The sequence below is a fragment of the Pygoscelis adeliae genome, unplaced genomic scaffold (assembly GCF_000699105.1).
Source record: "Pygoscelis adeliae isolate BGI_AS28 unplaced genomic scaffold, ASM69910v1 Scaffold48, whole genome shotgun sequence".
Classification (NCBI taxonomy): Eukaryota; Metazoa; Chordata; class Aves; order Sphenisciformes; family Spheniscidae; genus Pygoscelis; species Pygoscelis adeliae.
This window is the reverse complement of record NW_008825618.1, coordinates 1,334,165-1,359,488: the sequence shown is the minus strand read 5'-3', so window position 1 is coordinate 1,359,488 and position 25,324 is coordinate 1,334,165. Positions and strand designations below refer to the sequence as shown.

Below are 25,324 nucleotides of genomic sequence, written 5' to 3'. Positions count from 1 at the left end.
TATTGGAGGAAGCAAATAATAACTTGATAAAACCACAGACAGACCACTCACGAATGCCTAGAAGCTGTAGAAATAAAATATATGCATTATTAACATCACACCATTACAAGCTCATTTTATTCTACTGATGTCTGGTTTTTATTTTTGGTATGTGTTTTATCTACCTGTGATTACAAAACCTTAAAGGCAAGAAGTCTTTTTTATTTGTCTGTAAAATATAACTCAAATACGTATTACAGTACCACATAATGCAGATATCTGTTCTCTTCTAAGTGGAAGCAAAGTGAAGATCTGTATTGAACAATCTTTCTCTATCTCCATTTTCTCACGTTAGCAATCCTGTTATTTTCAAATTTAGACTTTGTTTCTAAATCACATCAACACTCGCAAACAGCTAACTTTACATCAAAATACTGCTTTTGCTCTAATAAGCCTTAGAGCATTGGTCCAGTTAGATACGGGTTTGAGAAAAGCTATTTTTTTCTCCTTATTCTAATACTTCTTAAATGCTGAAGAAACCACTAAAATAAAAACCTTTAAAAGCTAAGATAAGCTCAGCTTCCTGACAAGACTCCTAAAGGCACAGACACACAGACAGATAGTGACAATTTATAGCTGTGGCAGCTGATGCCACTGCTTCCCCTCACTACTTGTCAGCACGCACTCACAGCTCATGCACACTTGTATCAATGAGATGCCTCTTTTCTGTGCGCTTATCTGAAACTGCCAAAAGTAGCCGTGGTGGTTTCAGTTGGCCTAGGACACTGCACTGAAGCCGTTTAGAGAGCATCTGTCCTATTTCTTCTACCAGCTGTGCTGTGGGGCTGGTAGCCATCACCAGAGAGATGGTAACAAGCTGCTGCATGGGAGCAAGGGAGAGCAGTAATACTGAAAACTTAGAGCTGTTCTCAAACTACTGGTTTTCTTCAAGATGCCCTTATCCACTCATCCTGCTGGTAGTCTTGGAGTATTTTTACCATAGCAGTTACCTGTAGTAGCACACCTCAAGTCCCTCTCCTCCTGCATGCCACACAGACATGAATAAAGGGGGTAAAGCCATACTTGGTATCTCTTTTCCTCTCCAGCACTGAGTATGTAACAGATGTGTCTGTCTTAAAAGACATAAGCATGCCACGCCATGCAACATGTGGCTGAAGCAGTATGAGCTTTGCAAAAGAAAGTGAGCTTTTGCTTTGGCAAAAGATTTTGATACATTCTAGGAAATGCCCGCTTCTACGTGAAAGGCTGGGAAATGGTCATACAGATCTGGAGCTCACTCACCCTTTTCACATAAAAATAAAGCAGCTGACAAGTAGCAGCAGGTTCAAATGGTTTGCTCATTATGAGGATCTGACTGAAGTTCTTTGGAGAAACTGGGTCTCTATTTGGAGGGTGAAGTCCAGTCAGGATCTTAAAACCTGCGCTCATGACAAACGATAGAGTATCTTTTAACTCTACACTTTGGACTGTAGGGCTAGGGCAGCCCCTAAGAGGACTCCAACTAGACTATGTGTCCACTGCTGACATCTCTCTCAAATCTTATCTGGTAGGGAATGTGACAGAGCACATAGAAATAAAAATGATGATGGGGGTCAAATGGTACATTTTGTCTGTCTCTATCCAAGTCCAGAAAAGAAAGTTGTATAGACACCTGTTCTTGAACACATAACCAAGTGAAGATGCTTCATGTGAAAAATCCCAAAACGGACACGCATTTTCAGCAAAAGAGCATTTAGTGCCTTCACCTTTTCTTTCACTGAGAATGCAAAACTAAGGACTGTTACTGCAAGTGCTCAGGTGGGTTCCCTCAGCCACCTCAGGCTAGAAGATACTGAAGCCTAACTGAAAGTGTGGAGATAAAGAACACAATCTCCTGTGGCTTACAGTCCCAGCAGAAGAGGACAGATATTCCCCAAGGCATCGCTGCCTGACTCTTTTGGCTGTGGCCCTGAAAGCTATACAGATGAGGAACCTGTCAGCAACACGGTCATCTCCTAGCAAAAGACAGTAACAGCAACTGTCTGAAGTGGTAAACATGCTACCACAAATAACATGATTCTTGAAGGTGGTTAATGACTCCTCTTAAACCAGCAAGCTCGTTAGTATAAAGACAAAATGGAGGGTTTTGGGTTTGGTTTTGTTTTGTTTTTTAAACAGATGTTGCATTAAAGACTAACACTGTTTTGAAACTCAAAAGCTTTCAGGTAAGCAAGGAGTGAATAGACTCCAAGAAAACAATGAGACAGCCTGCAACATAAGAAAAATAAATAGGGTGCAACTGAAGAGAAGGAGGAGAGAAGCTTTGCCTTACATGACCAGTTTTGGAGGAACTGAAAAGCAGCAACATACTCTGTCTCTTCTATCTCCACATCTGTGGTATTGAGCAGGGGAAAAACTCAAGACAAACTAAGGTTTGGATCTCAGCGGTATCCCACTGTGCTGGCTCAATACAGACAAGGTCAACGGACACCAAGAATCACTAGAAAAACATCGAATTCATCTGAGTGAAATATTTCCTAATACAGTCTTGGCTAAGCTACAGCCTGCAGACTAAGGCTGTGGTACAAAATGAACTCAGCCAAGCTGCAACACTTTTCTGAAGAAAAACAGGGGGATTGCTGTTTGTGTAGTAAATGCTCAGACATATTTCCTCAATTTTTTTTCCTTTAGAATACTCTCTTGGCTTCCTGCAATGTCTAACTTCGGACTTCCTGAGGTAGATGTCTCATCTTTGCACATGATAATCCTCAATCAATTTTTCTTCCATCAGCCTGTCTGGTCCCTTTTTGAACTCAAATAAAATGTCTGTGCCTGCAGCATCTTGCAGCAAGAAGTTCCACAGTCTAACTACCCGTGGTGTGTGGAGCCATTTTCTTTTGCTTGTGACACGTTTTAGTTTCATTTGAAGTCCCCTGCTTCTTGTACTAGAAATGAGTGAATACAGTGACTCCCTATTTACCCTGTCCACATTACTTGTGATTTTACAGACCTGCACCAAATCCCCTTCCTTCAAGTCATCTAGTCTCTTCTCCTGTGAACAGCCAGATCGAAGCCGTTCACCACTTCATCCAAATTATAGAGGAAGGAAAGAAGGCAAGCGCAGAGAAAGAATGGAAACCCTACTGTGTTCGAGCTGGGTGGCGGAAGAGAACAGGGTATCTCTAAACACAGGGAGATCAACAGCGTACTGATCTACTTTTCCTAACATAGTAACACACAGGTAAGTCTCAAAACTGGGATCTTGCCCCATGACTGCCAGATTTGGATAACCTTGCTCAGATGCATTAAAGAAAGAAGAACAGGACCTCAATGGGCTGGAAAAACGGGCTCAGGGGAACCTCATGAAGTTCAGCACAGTCAAATACAAAGTCCCGCAACTGAGATGGAATAACCCCGCATAACAGTGCAGGCTGGGCATTGCCTGGTTAGAAAGCAGCTTGGCAAAAAGGTCTGGGCTCCTGGTGGACAACAAGTTCAAGAGGAGTCAGTAGTGTGACTTCATGGCCAAACATGTACGGGACCGTGTTAGAAAGAACAACGAGGGAAACTATCTTTCCCCTCCATTCAGTACTTGTGAGATCATACCTGGGGTCCTGTACCCAGTTTTGGGCTTCCCAGTACAAGAAAGATACTGACGTACTGGAACAAGTCCAGCAGAAGGCCACCAAAAACAATGAAGGGGCTGCAGCATATGCTATTGGAGGAGAGGGTGAGAGAGCTGAGATGAGTTCAGCCTGGAGAGGGAAGACTGAGAGGAGATGTTATTGCTGTCTTCAACTGCCTAATGGGGAGGGGTACAGAAAAGATGGCAACACACAGTAGTGAGCACAAGTTGCAGCAAGGAACAACTAAACATTAGGAAGCATTCTTTCACCACGAGGTTAGTCAGCCATTGGTAAAGGTTGCACAGAAAGGCTGTGAAATCTCTATCCTTAGAGATACTCAAAACTTGACTGGACACAGACCTGACCAAACTGGCACTACCAGGGTTGGACAAGACAATCTCCAGAGGCTCCTTTTAACCTGCATCCTTCTACAACTAACAAATTTGGGGAAAACTTTGATTAAGTTAGACAAGAAAGCAACATGAAACTCAATGGCCTTGCAGTAAAACTAGCAAATGATATAACTTTAAAATCTTCTAGTGTTGTCCTCTATTTAAGGCCTTATCAAAACGCTGTCATTAGCATCCTCCTAAAATAAAGAAAGGTCAAGACATGGCCTAGATATCTTCCAAAAAGCTGCATTCATTTTTCCTCAGTGCAAAAATATGAGTTTCTCCTCTTCCTCTTTTCCTTTCCTCAGTTGTGACAGATGTTGTGCAAAGGGCTAAACTAGAAAAGCAAGTTTTGCACCTGTTGTGAAGGCAGGAACATTTGTGGTTATCCTATCCCCTCCAGAAAAGTACACATCATCTTATACAATGCACAAGGAGAGCTATGTTCCTCCCTCTAATAAGCTAGACTTAGCAGTTTCATCCTTCCTGTGGCACGTAACTTTCGAGGGAAGTTGTGGTTAGTTAGCAGAAGGCACTCAGAGGCAGCCTACTTTAAATATAGAGATGCTGAAAACTGATTATTCTCAACTTACTAGCCTACAAAGCAGCCAGACAGTGTTTTATCAGCAGCTGCTGATACTAAGGGGCTAAGAACTTGATGAAACCTTAATATCATAACTTCTAAGTATGGAAACTTACAGTAGTTCTGTCTAGAAGTGACAATGACAGATCATTGTCCCCAGTTGGGCAGGAAGAGATGAAGCACCCCTGCCAGCTGCAGGTGGGAGACATTTTTGAGAAAAAGAGACAACTGAAGACTCTTGACAAGTTACCAGACTATAAAGGCAACTCCGGGACAATTTTTTTTTTTTGGCCTTTAAAAAAATAAACACAGTGTATCCACAATGCCAGCTATTTGAAACAGCCAAACGCCCATCAGAATCTTACTCCTTCACTCAAATGAGCACAAACCAACTATTTCAAATGTGTCAGGGCTACCTATTAGGACAGATACATAATGTTATTTATGCTAAAAAAGGGATAGAGGGAAAAGCTTCATATTCATATCCCCAATACTTAACAACATCTCATGATCTCTCCTAGTGGCTTTATTCTAGACAAAAAAATGACATAAAAGATCAGACAGGAGATCTAGAAAGAGGCCTGCAAGAAGATAACACACGTTATGTCACTGTTAAAAATGTGACCTGTAAGAAAGTATCGCAGTTCTGTTGAGAGGAGGGGGGGAAAAAAAAACAAACAAAAAAACCAAGCCATCCGAACTTACTGGTGTAAGAGATTACTGGCATAACAGATTAATTTCATTAAATGAAGGATCTTTCATCTTTAACTCCTCTTAATCCACAAGCTAGAGCAGAAGGTCTAAAACTAGCATGCTTGGATATCACCACTGGCAAGCAGAACTAGTGACCACAAACACCAGGGATAACTGCAAAACGAGCAGCTTCCAGTTCTGGGCACAGCCAGGCCACCTCTCCCTCCATGCTTTTCTGCTGCACTGTTCCAGCCATTCAGCTAGCACCCATGTCCCATGCCCTTAGCCATGAGGAGTCCCTGCACACCCAGGAGTGCAGGGAGAGCTGTCCACAGCTAGGCAAACCTACAGTGACCAAGCTCATGGCTGAGAACAACGAGCTGAGGACCACCGTAGACGGAGAGTCTAGGGTCAGGGAAATGTCTCCTGTTGTCTGAACTGATTTTACCGCCTCCATAAAAGGTCTCTTTACATTTCCTCCACTATATGTGGAAGCTGAACTTGGAAAAATTAATTCCCCTGGCTACGGCCTTGCCTTCCTAATAGCATGGTGGTTGGTGCTGTGGAGGCACTTACTGTACAGCTCAGCATCTCTATTCAAGCAGTCAAGCACCACTGCCATCATATATGCCTTTGCAGTGCTGCTTGTGCTGCAACTTGCAAATTTCTGCTGAAATTAAATGATTAATGATCAGAATTGTAATTAAAAAATGTCCATAAAGAAGATTTTTGGAACAGATAACAATAAAGAGTTAGTATCATAACATATTTTAACTACAGATGAAGTCTTATTGCCATATGGCCTAGATAAGGTCTTTACAACTTAAAAAAAAAAAAAAGAGTAGTATTTGTCTTTAATGTTTTAATCAGTTCTTCTAAGACTAAGCAATCTTTATTGGTTAATTTACATCCTCTGTCAAAATTGCTACAATTAGCAAGGCATAAAGATGGAGCTTGAATTCATAGAATCATAGAATAGTTTGGGTTGGAAGGGACCTCTAAAGGTCAACTAGTCTAACCCCTCTGCCGTGGGCAGGGACATCTTCAACTAGATCAGGTTGCTCAGAGCCTCGTCCAACCTGACCTTGGATGTTTCCAGGGATGGGGCATCCACCACCTCTCTGGGCAACCTGGGCCAGTGTTTCAACACCCTCAGTGTAAAAAAATCTCCTCCTTATATCTAGTCTAAATCTACCCCCATTTAGTTTAAAGCCATTCCCCCTTGTCCTGTTGCGACAGGCCCTGCTAAAAAGTTTGCCACCATCTTTTTTATAAGCCCCCTTTAAGTACTGATAGGCTGCAATAAGGTCTCCACGGAGCCTTCTCTTCTCCAGGCTGAACAACCCCAACCCTCTCAGCCTTTCTTCATAGGAGAGCTGTTCCATCCCCCTGATCATTTTCGTGGCCCTCTTCTGGACTCACTGCAACAGGTCGGTGTCTTTCTTATGCTGAGGGCTCCAGAGCTGGACGCAGGACTCCAGGTGGGGTCTCACCAGGGCAGAGCAGAGGGGCAGAATCCCCTCCCTCGACTTGCTGGCCACGCTTCTTTTGATGCAGCCCCGGATACGATTGGCCTTCTGGGCTGCAAGCGCACATTGCTGGCTCATGTCCAGCTTTTCATCCACCAGTACCCCCAAGTCCTTCTCGGCAGTGCTGCTCTAAATCCCTTCATCCTCCAGGCTGTACTGATACCGGGGTTCAACTCAATTCAAATTTCAAGAATTCTGAAATTGCTTCTCAGAAATCTGATTCTAATGCTCTTTCACAAAGTGCCACTTTCTAGTTACAAAGAAAAACAGGAAACAAGCACGCCTCACTGGCCACAGACACACTGGTGGAAGAAGATTTTGCTACCCTCTTTTCACAGTTTTATCCAACTTTGTCAGCATCTCAGAAAAAGGTCTAAGCAAATAAGAACTATGATTTACACTCCATCTAATCTGACAACATAACCCAACTGCTCACAACAGGACTCTTCCACACACAGGATGATGACCGCAGTGGCCAAGTGGGAAGGGAATAATGTCAGGGTGTACTGACAAGATGCACCAAGAACTGCAGAGCACCTCAGAACTATAAAGGAAATTCTACTTTACTTAAGTGACATTTGCTTAGAACAGCAATACTTCTTCGATCCGTAAGAAAATAGAAAATCAGCAGAACTCTGAATCAAAACGTTTGCAATGGCAGAAGTAACCTTACCACTAATGATTTGTTTATGTACTGTAGTAGCCAGCAGTGGACAACTATTCTGTGAAAAGTTAGTGATCCACATAACCACTAATTGAGGTGTATGCCTCTGTATCATGGATACTGTGCGACTGCTACTTAATCAAGGTGTATCTAATCAATAGTATAATTAATCAATGTATGCACAGTCAATACACAATTACTCAATGCACAGTCAATGCGCATTTAATCTTAAGTATACGTATAGCGTATTGTCTCATTCATGTGAATTATTACATGCAACAATTCTGGGACTGCAGCTTTATTAATGAGGTAGGAGAGGATATTGTCCAAAGAGGTCTTAAAAGCTAAGTCCTCACTCCTGGGTTGATTCTGTCAGTGACTGATGAATCTGTACTGTGAGCAAGACCCTGGAAGAACGCTAGTGATCTCAGAGCTGGTGAACCTCACCATGGATGAGATCTGCACCATATGCTGTCCCTGACCAGAGGTCCAGCCAATGCTGTAACATCTCAGGGTTCCCAGCATCAGAAGAGACGTGAGGTTTCACAACTTGCTATCGGTTTTTCTGGGCTATTAATGAATAGTGATCTGCCTTGCAAGCGTTTGTGCCTTTCTTACTGGGATCCAGAAAGAACTGTCCTCTCCTTGGTGCAAAACACTTAGTCTTTTATGTATCACTTTTCCAACCGCCAACACCAGTAGGATAGAAGATAAGTCATAATTCTTTTTCTCCACAAAGAAGAAGTTTTCTTTCAAATCAAAAAGATCAAAATGGCTAAGTTAAAAAACTTAAACTAATGAATTTTTGTTATGAGCAGAACAAAAGTAGACAAACTAATGATAAGGCTTTGCGGAGAATAATAAAAAAAATGCAAGCAAATTACAAGTCATGGAGAACATAACAGTGAGCTATCCTAAAATCTGTGAGAGAGAATCAAGCAGTGCTCCCTCTGAGAAAAACTGTAATCAATCAGTGGTTGTAAGAAAACAAGGAATTAAAACACGAATTTGAAAAAACTCCCACTTTTTAGGGTGTTTAGGATGGCAACAAACACTCAAAAATATAACAACCAATTAACACTACACGAACTTGGGAAAAATGGCTAACCATTTTTAGCAATTTCTGTGCTTCATACATAAAAGCTTAAATGCTAGTGTCAACAAAACCACAAATACCTCAGAAGCTAAACAAACTTGTGTTTTATTTGTTCAAAACAAACTGGTGAAATAAAAATATCCCTTAATTTGAAAACTTAGATTTTGCTATTTGAGTACTCTTATCTGCACTTCCTCAAAAAACACTTGACGGCCTTTGGTAACACCACCAAGCAAATGAAATCCTGCGGGCAACATCACAATTTGCTCTCCCCGTTTGGCTTCAGTTCTAACTTTTTAATATTTTTCAACAGGCATGAAGCAAAGATTACCAACAGAGTGGTTAAAATTCTATTGAAACAAACAAGTTTTCTCTTTAAAATCTACCTCCCTCCTAGAGAAACTGGCTGTATGGAGAAACAATTTCTGATTGAAATTTTAAATTATTTTGTTTTTTAAAGGTCTATTATTGCAGACAAAAATAGCATCTGTTTTTATTTTTAAAAGTTTTGTAGAAATGTAAAAGATAGTAATCAATTTGTCTTTCCTCTTCTTTCAATTTAATTTTTAAAAGTTCACAATGTTGGTAGAAAGTAACTCTTGGTAGCATCAGCTCCCCCCCCGCCAACTCAACCCAAACTTCATTACCATTTCTGTTTCCTCACACATAATAAGAATAATGAGAATTCCCACATCAAAGCATGTTTCTCTCTAATCTGCTACCCTGATTCTGATAGACAAATACTAAAGCACTCAGAGAGATGCAATGTCTCATAATAATATGCCTATTGTGCAGTTTCTTCATAACAATTACTGCTTCTTCTAATAGCCCTTTAATTGTTTAAAATTATCCAGTACAGAAATCCAATTACAGCTCATTTATCTTTAAAAAGGGTTAAGACAGCTGGCAATATTTAGCCAAGTTGGCAGACACATGTAATGTTTACCTCCATAAGCTGCTTACAGAATACTGACTGCAGAGATTAATCCTGCTGCAGGGCAGACCAGCTTCTCTCCCCTTAAATAAAAACACATTTCCAATCTGAATAATTACACTTAGTTCACAGATCTCTAATAATGACATGCTTGGTACTTTCCACTTAATAAAAGCAATTAAAAAAAGGTAAGTGTGAAAGTGGTGACAGCCTGCAATTACAAATGCCACTTAGCACTTTCTCAGTTTGAAAGGGGCAGCTCATCTCAGGGAAGCCCTTTCAAAGGTGTACCACCTTGCTTCCAGGTACATTCAACCACTGGTAACACTTCTTGTCAAATTACCTCCCACTGCTTTCTTCCTCTTAAATAACCCAACTGTGTATTTTGTGTGCACGCATGTGTGCCTACCTGAGAGGTGCGATAGCAGACAGACTTCACATCCCAACTGCAATGCAGAGGTAAGTATCCCAATTATTGTGAAAATGGAGCATTGTCCCATTTCAAAAACACCCTCAAAATCCTCAGCAAATCCTGACACCAGTTAAGAAACAGCTGATTACCCATTTGTTATTATAGTCTGGTATCTCAGATAGCACAGCTTTGTATAGGGCAGAGCTTTTGGCTGATAATGACTTTTTGGTCTCTTCTTACAGTTATTAAAATCAGGGCTTGGTGTGATAAACTGTGGAGAACCCCAGTTCAGAGGTTATGGCCTTCTGCCCCCTCTGCCCCCCTCCTCTGACAGAGGTTACTGACTCTACAGCAATGCATGCCTTAACCTCAAGCACTCAAACCTGGGCTGAATCAATCAACTGTGAATCTTGTGGTACAGAGTAACGGAAGGACAAAGTTCCTGTTCTGCCTTCCAGCTACACGTTCCCATTGCTTTCCTTATGCTGGTGCTGGCATTCATCCACCCAGAAGTGAGCAGGTTTAGAAACTTAAGCCAGTGGGAAATGATCCCTGCAAAAAAATATGCATACATGTTTTATTTTTAAACACTGTTTTATCTCCCTATAACCACTGCCTGTAGGAAGTCAGATGACTTGCACTGCAAGTGATAGATAGGAAAGTACAGGCTAGGGCCAAGCACTTGCTCCGTAAGCGGCAGCCTACGCTTCAACCAGCTCAGCCCTGCTATAAAACTGTACCTTCAGCAGGTGAAGCAAAACCACACATTTGTTCTTGCTGCCTCCTTTACAAGGCTCTGGTAGGGGGGTAGAGAATACAGCTGGGGAAGCCATGTTTATGATTTCAACTAGCCCAGCTCTTTCCATCAGTTGAACACAAGTCAGAGCCCTCTGTTCAGAGTACACGTGCCTCAAGCTCCCTCACACTGATCAAGCGTCACTTTGCATTTGTTAAGACTATTTTTTGTCTACCATTATTCTGTCTCTTCTGCCCCACGTCTTAAGATCTTCATAGTTCCCTCAAGAGTCTAAATACACTAGGTCTCATTTTCTGATCCTGTCCCCTTACTCTTCAATCTCTTTTCCCAATCACTACTACATTAAGCAGAAATCACTTTAATTGAGTTTACTGGTGCACATATTTGACCCAAGATTTTTTGGGGATGGGATAAATCATTCATAGTCTGGAAGTGCATAACTTAAGCACTTAAGGGCACAGACTTCTAGCTTAAGAATACCAGTAAGGTAGACTCCTGACTGTCTACTTCCCTTGTTGGCTGCTGAACATAGTGTGGAAGGAGTGAAGCACACGCTGTCTTTCCCATTTGCCCATCTCACACTTCCAACACAAAGAAGGGGTTCAGAGGTAGACGAGAAGATGGGGGTATGCATATAGATAACACATCCCAATCTCCTGGTATAAGCAGGCAGTTCTTCTTTTCCTTTGAATGAATATTTGTATGAACATTCACTGGGATTACTGCAAACACTCACCTCTCTCAACTGCAGCCCAAAGAAGTTACCTGAAGAAGGAACGCAGTGCTCAGGCTAGGAGAGATCAGACCGCATAATAGCTATTGAAAATGCTGTCTCAGGCCTGTAGCCAAAGCACCACTTTCACTAAGGTGTAAATAAAACTCCAATTTTTACTTCTGGAGTGGAAACATTCCTTAATGATTCCACTGTGGACATTGGGGCTCACGCCTGGTGTTTACCCCTAGATCCCTTGTCGTCTCACAGTCTGCTGTTCACTACAACAGGCTGTACAGAGACAGTTATTGCACTGAAGAAGCAAGAAACCCTCCTGAACGACCTTTATGAATATAAAAAAAAGAAAGTGTTTTTGACGTCCAGGAGGCAGAGAGATGCCCCAGTTCTAGAAATATGAGGGCTTAGATGAAACACCAGCAGGCTGATATTCTGACAAGTGACGTAGGAATCTGGGATGAATTCTAAGGAGAATTTTAAAAAAGAAAAGAGGGAAAGCATAGTATATTACACTGCTTCAGCCACATGGGCTTGAATCTTCTTTCACATTTCTGGCAGAGCACACAGCTACCAAAACACTATTTTCATCAAAAGGTGAAAAGAGCTGGTGACCACAGACTCAGAGCCTGTAGTGTGAGGAAAGATCGCACCACATTAACATCCCATTATGGAAAAGGATCATTAAGTGAAGGCAAAACAAACAAACAAAACCACATCTCTCATCAAGCCCTTGACAAAATTTGTGGTGACAAGTGACAGAAAAGCTCTCCACAGTAAAGCAGAGATTACTGCTGAGTATCCCTTTATGGAACCGATTTTATTTTCTTAAGTGTACAAGACACATCAATAAAAATGTAAAAAAACAGAACAAAAGTTTTAAAACACAGAAAGCTATTTTGTCACACACCACAGGGAAAGTAAGTCCATTTAAGAACCGCAAAAGAATGAGTGCTTCGTCTTGACTGACTGTTTCTTACCAGAGTTTAGTGGACATGCTTTACCAATCCCAAAAGCTATCCCCAGGCCGGAAAGCAATGACAAAAAGCAAAGAAGCAGATATGAGGTGACTGCATTGTTATCTGAGACAGTCTTGAACGAAAGCTGCCTCTCAGATGGAGTGGTGCCATTATAACTAACTAGTCTGCATCCTGCCCAATCTCTCTGTATCGTCAGAAAATTGGAAAAGGTGGACTCACGTCTGACAGGCTCCAGAACAGAGGAAAACATTTTTAAAAATAGCTCTGAGAAATCATCTCATATTTCCTGCTCATGACACACCTGACTTAAGAGCTCAAAATCCCACTCAACAATTTGCCAGTAAGTAAAGTAAGCTCCACCAACTGATCAGCATCCCTACCAAAAACAAGAGTGTGATGTGTCACCCTTCATGTCTGCGTAATACACCATGATACCATCAGCTATCACTGTTGGGATAAGTTGAACCTTGATGGACAAAAGGATCACCTAGCCCACCTAGTCCGAAGCTGTTGCACGTCTGGTACACAGACAGGGAAACACAAGACACAAGGTCTCTGTCCCTCCAAAGATATCAGAGAAGGTTCCTGGCTTAGGTAATAGAAATCTGTGACTACGTATCTGATAACGGTTGAAGACAAAAGGCTATAAGCCTGTGGGCGTGTGTCTTACCACCACTGTACACTCTCTCAAAGGACGCCTATGTGCAAGGCGAGCAATGAGCAAAGCATCATGTATGGACATACTGCCAAGTGGCTCACTGAAGCTACACAAGTCCAGAGGGACATGGGGGTATACATCCCAGCCTGTGTAAAGTGCCCTCCAAGCCTGGACAGGTATAGCCTGGAAGCAATCAAACTCATGTTGCTATGAGGGTCAGCTCAATCTTTATGAATCTAAAGAGTAGAGAGCTGTCTAGCAGTTATTAGGGATCTTGACACTTATTCTGGTAAGCTGCCATTCATGAGCCGCTCTAATGAACCGAGAAGCATGGGCAACTTCATTTAAGATAGGCACTTACTTCAAGAGGCCCTTGAGACACATATAACCTCAAAAGTGGAACCTTATACTGGGAATAGTCCAACTTGTAACAGGGATTGGCTTTTAGCTCTGTATCTAATACATAAATTTTCATTCTGCAAACTTCTTGCCTTAGAGAAAATACATTTGATCAGTAGTGATCCAGGACCCTGGTATGTTACGCACCTGAATTCAGAGAGTTACGATTTCATTTGCTTTTGAACATCATTAGTTTGGTCGCCATTCTGACTTCATGTGAGAAATATTTTCTTTTTAAAGTGTGCAAGTCCTACCTGAACTTATGCCTCCCACAACCTCATCTGTTTCATGTTTCTGGTGTAAAGGAACTGCAGAGAGAGGCACACGGTAGCATCAGCCTCCCAGAACCATTTGCTTGGACAAGTTTGACTGTGTGACAACTGCCTGTGCTGGGGAGGGAGGGGTGGGCACCGCAAGTGAATGAGAGCTTCAGCCTTTCCTTGAGCAACTTCTGACATCTGATTCCTCACCGTGCTACTGAGTTCCCACATTCCAGCACAGAAATCCTGTTTCTCTCCACCCTCCTGATCCCACATACGGAGCACATCACCCAGTCCACACCTAAGCAACCCAAGGGCACGCCTCATTACGTGATGGGCTGAAGGGGGTCTTCACTCCCAGCTCCCCGCTGATTTAAGCACTAAACAATGATCTTTTATCAGGATCTGTATTTAGTGTAAAGCTTGCGCAGAATGGAACCAAAGGATGGCAATTTATGATGACCTATGTTGCAAAGCACATAAGCTATTTTGGCCTTATTTATTATGACCTATTTTCATGGAAGTGGCAATAAGTAGGAACTAACTACCAAAATGTGACTCATATATCCGCTGATCAAGATTTTGAGCGCAATTCTGTAGAACCGTCTAGTAAGTGGCTACCCCTCAGTCCTCTTCTACAGTAAATATTATGCATTATTTTTTGGCTGAGCCATTTTTTAAACTACTTTTGAATTCTTGGTAAAAAAAAAAAAAAATCAAATATCTTCTCATAACTTACCGCATTATAATTAGTACATTGTAACAGACATCATAACATGTCTTCAAAGGCTAAGGACTAGTAAAGAGAGGTTTTAATGTTCATCTTACTTACACAGTTCGGCTTACTTCACAATACTTGAAAATTAAAACGCTTCCCACAATTTTAGGTTTTTTTGGTCAAGACACCACTCACACCTTCTTTTGATTTGTGGCTGTAGCTCATCTTTCCTTTTTCCAAAGAGAGCTCTGTAAGTATTCTAAGGCCCAAATTGCTGGCAGGAAATTGTTTAGCTTGTTCATGACAAAACAGAAACAAAATAGAAAAGCTGTAGCAGAGAAGTGATTTCTTTGCAAAAAATACTTCCCCATTAAGACCACCATATAACCCTTTTTCACAACTACAGACCAAGGTGTCTGAAGCAAAGTGATGACTAAACAATAGGAGAGTATTCAGTAAGCATAAAATAAAAGCAAAGAGGAAATTTTAAAAGAAAGGCATACCAAAAAATCTTGTTATTTATACAGAAAGTCTGCAAAGTTCTTTAACTCTGAAAAAGAAACGTTCTAATTTCTTAATTCTTCAGTGAAGCAATCACATTAGTTTTTTTACTAACTATATGCACTGTCTTCTGTCTCATGCATATTTGTTTTTTAAAGCCTCAATCATACAACTGTGCCTTCTCAGAAAACCACTGAACTTACTGAATCAACTTCTGTCCATTACTTTGGTAAATCAAGAGGAGTTTCTTTAAAGCATCAGTCACTGCAAGACCTCCTTTGTGAAGTTACTCAGTTACCCTCCTCCTCTTTGTCCTAAGAGAGCAATCATACCCTCTTTATTTTGCAAAAATACGATGACACAGTATCTCCTCATACTAATAACATTTCCAACTGCTTTGAAGAATTATTCATCCATTTTTCTTCCTTTTTCCTCCACCCCAGTCAAATAATTAGCTGCCCTACAAATATGAGGAGAAGGAAGAGAGATACATAGATCATCATTGGAACGGAGGCAGTTCATTCCATGATGGAGGGGGATATTTTATCCCTTACATGAAAAGATACCAGATCCTTAAAACAAAAATGTTGTAGCAATCCATGCTTATAGCAGAACTTCTACAGATAGGAGACAACTGATGTTTCTAGGATGTAATGACTACTTTGAGATTGTTTTCCTTCAGATCAAGTAACATGGGGCACCACTGACAGTAAGCCAATTTGCAAACAATAGCTGAAATTATCATTTGTACAGAATTGTTTGGCACAGACATCTACAATTAGATGCAGGATTTCCTTTTGAATTCCAAAGGGACTTCCGCATCCCTGTCTTCCTTTACTATGGTTGAACATGAGGAACAAACAAGGTGTTCCTACTTCCCGAAAGAGGAAGAGAAGAGGGGAAAAAAACGTAAGCTGCCAGTAAAGACAGAAAGAAAAGCTGATTTTCTTGGAGTTGATCATCCCCACGTAGACTGAAAATAACCTTCAAGGGTCAACTATTAACCTAAAAAGGAGGCCCCCTATTCCCACATGGGAAAGAAGGCATTTTCATGAAATAATTTAATCATAAAACTTTTAGAACACAAACACCCCGCTCTTTCAGAGAAATGAAGTGCTGTGGTAAGAAAGTTGTTGCTACTGTGTCTTATTTTGATAGAGACATGTCAGAAAAATAAAACACAACAAAATCAGGTGGTGAGTGGCTTTAAAAACACAGGGTTGCTCAATTTTTAATTTTAGTTTTTATCCTTGTGTTGTATAATAAAGCCAGAATAAGAATGGCAAATGTTGCCTGCAGTCCTTCTTCTCCTTCCCCCACTAGGTGTCTTCTAATTCTTCACTTTTTCAGGGTAAATTCGGACTATACACAGTAAGGAAGTCTTCGCTTACAACTCATTCTCAGAACTGTATCTTATTGTTCAAAAAAAAAATGCAAGGGAGAGACCCATATGAAATGTAACTCTTCGAGCAACAATAGAATTTGCAGTTCTACAACTACAGGAACGATCAAAGCTTCCATGCCGTGTGGTACCTCCCTTCCGTGGGGGAGTCAAAGTGGTTTTCACTCTTCATAATCAAGTTTTCCTGCACAACTGGCTAAGTAGTGCAGGTGTATAAAGGAATGACCTTGTTATATCTGTTTTCTGCTGTTCCAAAGATCTGTTGCTATGCTAGCTAAAGATCCGTAGGTGGCAGCATTGATGCAGTAATTAATCTTCACCACAGCAGAGGTCAAAACGCATTTCACAAAACTATTTCTTATTGGAGGCTAAGGCCCATTTTTAAATGGCACTGGCAGTATAAGCATCAGGCCAGGAACTGTCTGGTGGTAAAAAGAAACCAGATCCAGCATCACTACTAAAAGATACTATGCCAAGCACCCACCCAGTAACTGTGACAGATTAGACCCCATCATCTTGGAAATAAACTACATCATCTAGACAGTAATGAGCACTGTGAGCCATGGGCTGCTGGTATATTTCTTATGGTTACCTCGATATGCTCTCAAATTAGAAAGAAGAAGGAGTATAGAGATGTCCCACATCCCTCCACCTTTACGGCCCTTCCTTCTTCCACTGCATCTTATTCAAAACAAACCATGCATCCCCTCCCATTTCTGCAGTTTGGGTAAGTGCTATGAATTTGGTGGCCCACATCACCACACAGCACAGAGCTCAGTTACAAGCAAACAAAAGTAATGTCCCAGATGTTCTAGGACAAAAATAAAAATGCACTGACAGCCAGTATGATGTGGAGGCAAAGGATGAAAGTGGCAGAGAATGCTAGCTACACAAGTCCCAGTTCAGCTTCACTGGCTCATTCTCTCTTAAAGCCATCTTTTTCTGTGTCTACATAAGGAAACTTCCTGCTTAAATTACTGAAATTCAAATCTGTGTCCTGCCTTATTCCACTAGGCTTCTTGTCAAGATAAAGTTCAGGAGTTTCAGCTCCTTCCCTTTAAAGTGTATGTGTAAAATATATATATAGATGTATGTAGTTTAATAGTTTGTCAGAAAGTAGAGTCCTGTGACAGGACCCAGCACTGTACCTAGTTGGGATATGATGAAAAAAGTGCTAAGGGCCTTTACTTCTTGCCTTTCCAAGTCTAAAGGATAAGTGCATTTCAAAGAGCAGAAAAGAATGACACACTGATAATCACCCTTCATGGAGCAGGTGGCTAGTATGCCTGCTTTGGAATTTTCCACATAGCAGAGAGACCACAAAGGGGTTGAATGTTGACATAGGTGCATGAAGAACTGCGTGCACCATCTTTTGATGAAGGGTTTTAGACACTGTTATAAGCGTATGCACAAGGGGCAAACCTCTGAAGATTCCCATGGCCAGCAGGGTATCTGCCACTCCCACGTAGATATAAATGATATAGTAGCTGCTAGTGACAGTGACAATCACAGGAGGTTTGTCAGAGGTACTGTTTTCTGATTGTGTTGCATTTGCTTTCAAAGCTGTCCTGTATGATGAAAATTAAAAATAAATGCATTACTGGAAATTGCATTTTTTTCTCTTTTATTTTCTCTATTAAACAAATAGTACTGCAATGTTCACTTGTTTTAAAACTACATTAATGGTTATTTATATATATTTCCAGTCATTTTTTAAATTGTCCTGTATGTATGAAACTTAAATTATGAACTAACCCATGTTCCACTAAGGCAAGGTTACTCTGTGTGTGTTCAGGGGTCAAGGCAATAAATGGCTTATTCATCTCCTCAGATACCTTTGGTGATTCAGGCACCTATCAGCATTTGTAGCAATTTCTGAAATTAGTTGCAATTGTGCAATGAAGGGTTTTTACCAAGTTAGAAATTAAGCCATTGGTATATAACTGTAACCCCTCCAACAGTTTTCTCCAAACTGCTGTGAAAATGTACTGCTTTGTTAGTCTCTTGCAAAGCTACTGCCAGTTTATTCAAAACAAACCATGCATCCCCTCCCATTTCTGCAGTTTGGGTAAGTGCTATGAATTTGGTGGCCCACATCACCACACAGCACAGAGCTCAGTTACAAGCAAACAAAAGTAATGTCCCAGATGTTCTAGGACAAAAATAAAAATGCACTGACAGCCAGTATGATGTGGAGGCAAAGGATGAAAGTGGCAGAGAATGCTAGCTACACAAGTCCCAGTTCAGCTTCACTGGCTCATTCTCTCTTAAAGCCATCTTTTTCTGTGTCTACATAAGGAAACTTCCTGCTTAAATTACTGAAATTCAAATCTGTGTCCTGCCTTATTCCACTAGGCTTCTTGTCAAGATAAAGTTCAGGAGTTTCAGCTCCTTCCCTTTAAAGTGTATGTGTAAAATATATATATAGATGTATGTAGTTTAATAGTTTGTCAGAAAGTAGAGTCCTGTGACAGGACCCAGCACTGTACCTAGTTGGGATTGCTGCTGCATAACAAACCACTGCCTCCAGTCCACTACCGCACTCTCAGACATCTTAGAGATGCAACTTTCATTTCAATTCATTTTTGAAGTATTTCTTCTTTCAAAGGCTGATGCTGCTGAACAGATGAACCGCAGGCCAGATGCACTGTATATTTTTAGGGTATTTAGTGACACAGGGTGTGTCCTGGCTGTACAAGAGAAGGAGGGGAAAAAAAAACCCAAACAAACCAGGAGAAACATGGAATGTCAATTTCATTATTGATTTTTTTTAAAAGGAAACTATCCGGAACTCCTTCCTCAAACCGTACCAAATTCTAGCAAAACACAGAAGAGAAAGCAAAATGTGACAGTAATTAGGACATGTCAGGTACAGCTAACTAGGCTGCAGTTCTCTTAAGCTGCTCTGTTTCCCATTCCTTCAGCTCTGCTGCACACAGCATTTATACTCACTTGCAGGTTGAGGAGTGGGAGAGGAGGGACAGCTATGCCATGACACAGCCTCTGAGTAACACGCATATGGCGAAACTGGAAACAATTGCAGTAAGTTTATGCATTCAGTGCCATGACAACTTTTAACCAGTAGTCTATTCTTAAACCTTCACTATGGTACAACACAATATGGGAATAAAAAATGAAGCACAATTTCATCAAGGTTGAGAACAGTAACCCAAACTGCATGTGAACTCACCCACAACAGCAAGCTGGTAAGTTACCAAACTGACACATGGGAGAGCTGCTTCCTGCACCACTGGTGCACTGGACTGTGCAAGAAGCTTCAGTTCTTTCTTTTCAATAGGTCCAAATGATGGAAAGTTCGGAAGGAGGAGAACACAAGCTCAAGCCTACTCCTTACTGAACTGAAGTGGAGGGTGGTCCTTCTGCCCTTCTGCGTGCAGAACTTCTCTGTATCAGCTGGACAAAGCTTACATGACACGGTAGAATGGACAGGCAAAACATACTTTTCTGTACCATGACTAAACCACTGAAAGAGAAAGAGCCAGCAGTACATTACTCCTACAAAAGCAACAGCATGAAGACAATCCCTTCAGTGCTGCGCTTTCACATTGTTGCAAATGATCAAGCTCATTTCTTCTAAGGCTTACCTACCGCCAGTTAGTGAAGGCACCGTAACAGACCATATGTGCACTCTGCCTTATCCTCAGACATGAAGTACATTGGCTTAGCTTTTAACTACTCAAAAACGGCTTTAACACAACGTAACGCAACTAAAACTATCTTCTTTACTCCCCAAACTTCAGAATAGCAAAAAAAGACCCTGGAGGGAACTGAGCATTTATTTCAGTAAAAGCTGGAGCAGTGGAAGTACTCACCCATCTGAGGGAAACCAATGCAAGACACTCATCTCTAGCTGATAAAACAGTACAGAAGAAGAAAACAAAAATAGAGTCAGGTGCTTCCTACAACAGAAACCAAAGTGCCAGGGGAATGCGGCACAGCAGAACGGCCCACTACCTCTAGCAAACCACAGTTAGTGCAACTGTTTCACTGGGGTATTCACATCCAAATGTTTATCACTCTGCAGCTGCAGCCAGCCTGAGCACCCGGACAAGAACGAGCACATGCTTGCTGGTAGTGCAAACACCTCTTTTCAGCGCACAGAGCTGCCCCTCCACGCTCACAGGGAAGGCCTTCCAGCCTGTCAGCAGCAGAGCGGCTTGGCTGCCTCTTCTCTGCCAGGCAGATGTGAAAAGCCTGAGCACAAGCAGAACGCAGACTGACATGTATATGCTATGGCAAACCAGCTGGATGGCTAACATGCCAGTAAACTCAACTGGGCTGCTGTTATCCACCTGTGTAAACTGCTAAGTGCGACTTGATTCCAGCTGCCCTCACAAGGCATGACCTCCCCTGTCGGGTCAAGACGCCAGCCACCCTCTTCAGACAAAAAGAGACACAGCTATAAAATGTCACCCTTCTTGGGCGTGGGGGGGGTGTCAGAAGACAGCAAGCCAAGGGGCAGTTCACTGCATACAGCTTTTCCGATCCCAGCCTCAACATCTGCCTGGTTTTCATCCAAATCCAGAATTACTTTTGTACTCCCTCTTTAGCTAAGGGGAGCAGTCTATCCACTTGCTTGTTTCAGTACATCCATAGCGCAGTTCAAGTTGGAAAGGACCTACGGACTTCTGTATATTGTTTTGCTAAAAATAAAGTACTCTTGCCTAGGAGAGTTCAAAAGCCTAGTTTTTCTCTTCCAGGAGCCACACACTCTTTTTTAAAGCTTTTAAAAATACATATGTCACTGAATTTCAATGAGCTTTCACTTAAACTTGAAAACAGTACGAGTGACTCATCATACTGGAGCATGCTCCAGAGTTATTTTGCTAACGATAAAGCTGCTGAAGAGTTTTCAACACTGGTTAGTCCTTTTAAGATACTCCTTAATCCTAAAATATTAAGCACTTTTTAATAGATTTATATTTCTACAGGATGGTCTGGGTAGGATTTGCAGCTCATTGCATTTAAGAGGTCTTTGGAATGATCATAAAAATTAAGTTTGGTATTAGTTCACCTAAACAGGAAGGACCAAATATTTAAAGATATTAATCTACACACTGAAAACCATACCCAGGTCCCTCCCTGTAATTACTTCACCCATCACACTGACCTGGGCAAATACCTACGCACTACCACAAACCCATTCAACTGAGATAAATTACATGACTCCAGCAGAGAGGGTATTTTTCACAGAAGTTATCTTTAGCACTAAGTGAGAATCACCTGCCTACGTTACTTTCACAGTCAATGACGAAAGATGTCCCCAGAAACAAACCTCATTCTGGCTACATCTGAACTGCAGGACTTTGTTGCTTCTGGCACCACGTGCACATCCTGGCAAATTCTTGACTGCATGCCAGGAGGAGACTGAAATATTACTGTTCCCTTCTTCAACACACATGTCTTTTTGCTTCATTTGGGGGGGGAGGGAAATGGAGTCCACAAGAGGTAACAAACTCTCCTTAGTGTGCTTCAATGTCCCAAAGACTGATGGTCAGAGACCTGGAGCTAGCAAGTGCTCTACAGAGAATTTGGAATGATCTCCTTCTCTGAATAGCTCTTTCAAAGTTTGGATCTTTTTTCGAGTTGACAAAGAGAAAACGTAGGAAATCAGTCTCCTTTACCTATTAGCCTTTGTGAATACTCTCATCCCACCAAAGATGTCTGTTGCAGTGACACAGTTCAGAGATTTTACTCCATTTTAATAAAAGCTAAAACCTCTCTTCATACAGCATTTTTCTACAAAGCTCTTAAATAGGCATGTTATTATTTTAGACAGCAAATAAAATATAAAAACATTGCTGTTGTGTTAGTAAAATATGGTAAGTACCGGCATAAACGAAGCCGTGTTTTCAAGTGAATCAAACTTCTCATTTCAAATGTAGCGAGTTTCTGTCACTTTCAGACTGACTACCACCCAAGGCAATATAAATAAAATGGGGATTTCCACAAAAAACAGACTACGCTCTGCAGAAAATACATTTACATTGTGCTTATTAAAAACTTTTGCATAACCAAGATGCGTATTCTTACAGAGACCTTTGCATGTAGACATCAACCAAAAATATGCTTTCATTATACCACAAACATTTAAAAATGTATTTTAAAAAGCTACATAGTACAACAGCCCAGTTTGACCACACTGGAAATATTATAAAAGCTTGCCTGTCCAAAGGTACTAGAAATATCAGTTCACAGACACCGCATGTATGTGAAATACTAGCAAGATACTTTTAAGTATGACCAATAAAAGCTCAGCTCAAAACTAGCTAGACTGCATCATTGTTTCCTGCCTGCAAAGAGGAGCTATTTCAGCTAAGTGAAGCTGAGCAGAGAAGAGGAAGTCTAAACCTTCTACAGATTTGGGGCTATGAAAGGAGCATCTCTGAAGAAACTCTGTAGTGCACAAAAGGTGAGTAACAATCCATTGTGCTATGCCAACAAAGTAACTTGGATGTTTATGTATGTTGCTAAGACAGACTTCTTTCTTCAGAAGCCGAACACGGGCATTTATTCTAGAACTAACGAAAAGAAATTTAATTCTTTAATGCACTTTCAAACTATCAGCAGCATGCAATAAATAACATTTAAAGCAAAACGACTGCATTTGTAAAAGCATAGTACCATAAATACTGTTGTTTAGGATTTTAACACTGAATTTTAAAATATGCAATAACTAAAAGCATTGGTAAGTACGTTCTCACTAAAGGAAAAATGTTTGTTTTCATTAAACTAAAACCAGGAGATCTTGTTGCTTGGTCTCTCTGTGCTTCACTGAAAGCCATGTCCTCCTCAGGGAAATGTGAGCAAACGTAAGGGACAGCCGAAGAAAAAAAAGGGGATTGGGAAGAGAGATAAACTCACAGTCCTTTAAATGGAGTCACTGTTGTGTAATTCATAGTAAGAATCTGGAGGAAAAGCTTTAATTCTGGTTTTGTTCTGAAAGTCTTTGTTCTCATACGCAGCACCTAGATGGGCTTCACAATTCACATTAGACATTCAGAACCTCAGCTATCATTAAAAAAATAAAACAGATTGATAAAACATACAGATCAACAACAGAGTAATCATTCAGGATTAACACAGACAGACATCCGGAAACCAGTGACTCCAGGGGCTCTTCAGCAAGCGCTTTAATCAATACCAGTAAGTACGTGTTCCCATTATGAAAAATGGCAACTAGGGCAAAACCATCCACCCAGAGGCACCCAAAAATCTACTTGGGCTGACCTGGGAGATATCAACCTGAACTCCATGTAGACAAGTACTGATGAAAAAGCAGAACATCTGCATTCGTGTATAAATGCAGATAGGTAACCACACACTTTTAAAAAATCTCATTATTTCTTACCTACATAAATGTTAAATTTTAGATTCTTAAAAATTTAATTTAGGAGCAATACCTAATTATAACACTGACATGCATTTAAACCCACAGAGTTTGGAAACTGTATCTTCAACAACTAAACAAAAAAAAAAAACACCTTTTTGTTACTGTAGATCCATTCTTTGATATATCTCAAAATTGGCACAAACTTGAAATAACCAGCAAACAAGGCATGGAACCACAGGCTTTCCTGAGAGAAGCTCATGCCAGATTCAGCTTCCCCTCTTCCCATCAACGTCAGCCTGCTGGTTATTTCAGAAACAGGACCTGACCAGAAACGATTACAGTCACTGCAAGTCCAAAGGAGAGAAGAGCAAAACAAAAACCAAACTCCATGCTGTTTATTAATATTCATCTATAAAAAGTGAATTATTCTACCTATCCTATACATTACTACTCAATTCACCTGCTAAATCAGTCAGGATCTTGAGATAGGTAGTCATGCACTATGTCATACACAACCACCAGCAAGAGAGAAAAAAAACGAACAAAAGCAAAAACACTTAAAATGTGTGGGGGCGGGGTGTGTGTGTTAAGCAATATTTGGACAATTTTATGCAACAGTAATGAAAGTGGGACAGTATGCCAGATAATATTTCAACTGTGCTACAAATATGCTTGAAAGAAAATTTTTGTAGCACATGCGTCATCTACTTTTCAATAAGGTCTGCTATCACTCTTTTAATTTTTTTATTTTTAGTGTTCTTCACACAATGAGGCATTTTAGAGGCATTCATACAGATGCCCTCCAAACCTCTTTTTTGTCAGTATTATACTCATAGCTTTTCCCATACAAAACAAATTCTGTTACATGTTCTACTGACCTCATCTGATTAAAAAACACAGCTTTTTGTTTTGTACAGCTAAAAAAAAAATCTTTGAGAGAAAAGTTTAGGGCTAGATATTTGTATGCATAATTTTTTTTTTTTATATCTGTAAACTGGAGAATTGTAAAAAAATCAGAAGTCCAAACTTCATATTTCAAGGTAGAAACTAACCTGAAGAAAGATTTAAGAGGTCATACTTAAGTTAGTTACTCCATGGATACTCTTCTCAAAAGCAGCTGATATTTGCCAGTGTCGAACTAGGATGCTAGATTAATGAACACTGGTTCAATCCACTATGTATTCCTATACCACTGAAAAAAGTGCCTGGTAACATTACAGTGAAAGCATAAACCAGACAAGCAGTAACAATAAACTTTTTTTAATGCATTCTCCATTTTTGGAGATAAAACACACAAGATCTATGCGCTCTTCTGCCCTTGAGAACAGTTTTGGTGCCTGATACTGTAGAAGTTACTTGGCTGCCTGTCGTAAGCGGGAAGATCAGACAAACAACTAACTCTTTCCTTCTCCTCCTCTTCATAAAGCTGCCACAGGGTTGGGTAAAAGGCCAAACGAGGAACCCTCCCATGCAAAGTCATGAAACTGTGACCACAGCAAGAGCCAGGAAAGCAGGGGGATGCGGGTTGACCAAAGCACCCATGCAAACACCAGGTAAGGTCTGTCATCCTCAAATGGCTCCCAAGTAAAGCAGGGGATAATCTCTTTCAGCTCTCATCACCTTAGTCTGCGTAATGACATTTCAGATGTCCAACTCCTAT

The 25,324-nt window shown here is 40.9% G+C and overlaps 1 protein-coding gene across 1 annotated transcript in view; it reads right to left on the bottom strand.

The window, feature by feature from the left end:
- Positions 1 to 25,324, bottom strand: part of UBAC2 (UBA domain containing 2) — a 141,637-nt gene that overhangs the window by 59,030 nt on the left and 57,283 nt on the right. The window lies entirely within an intron of this gene.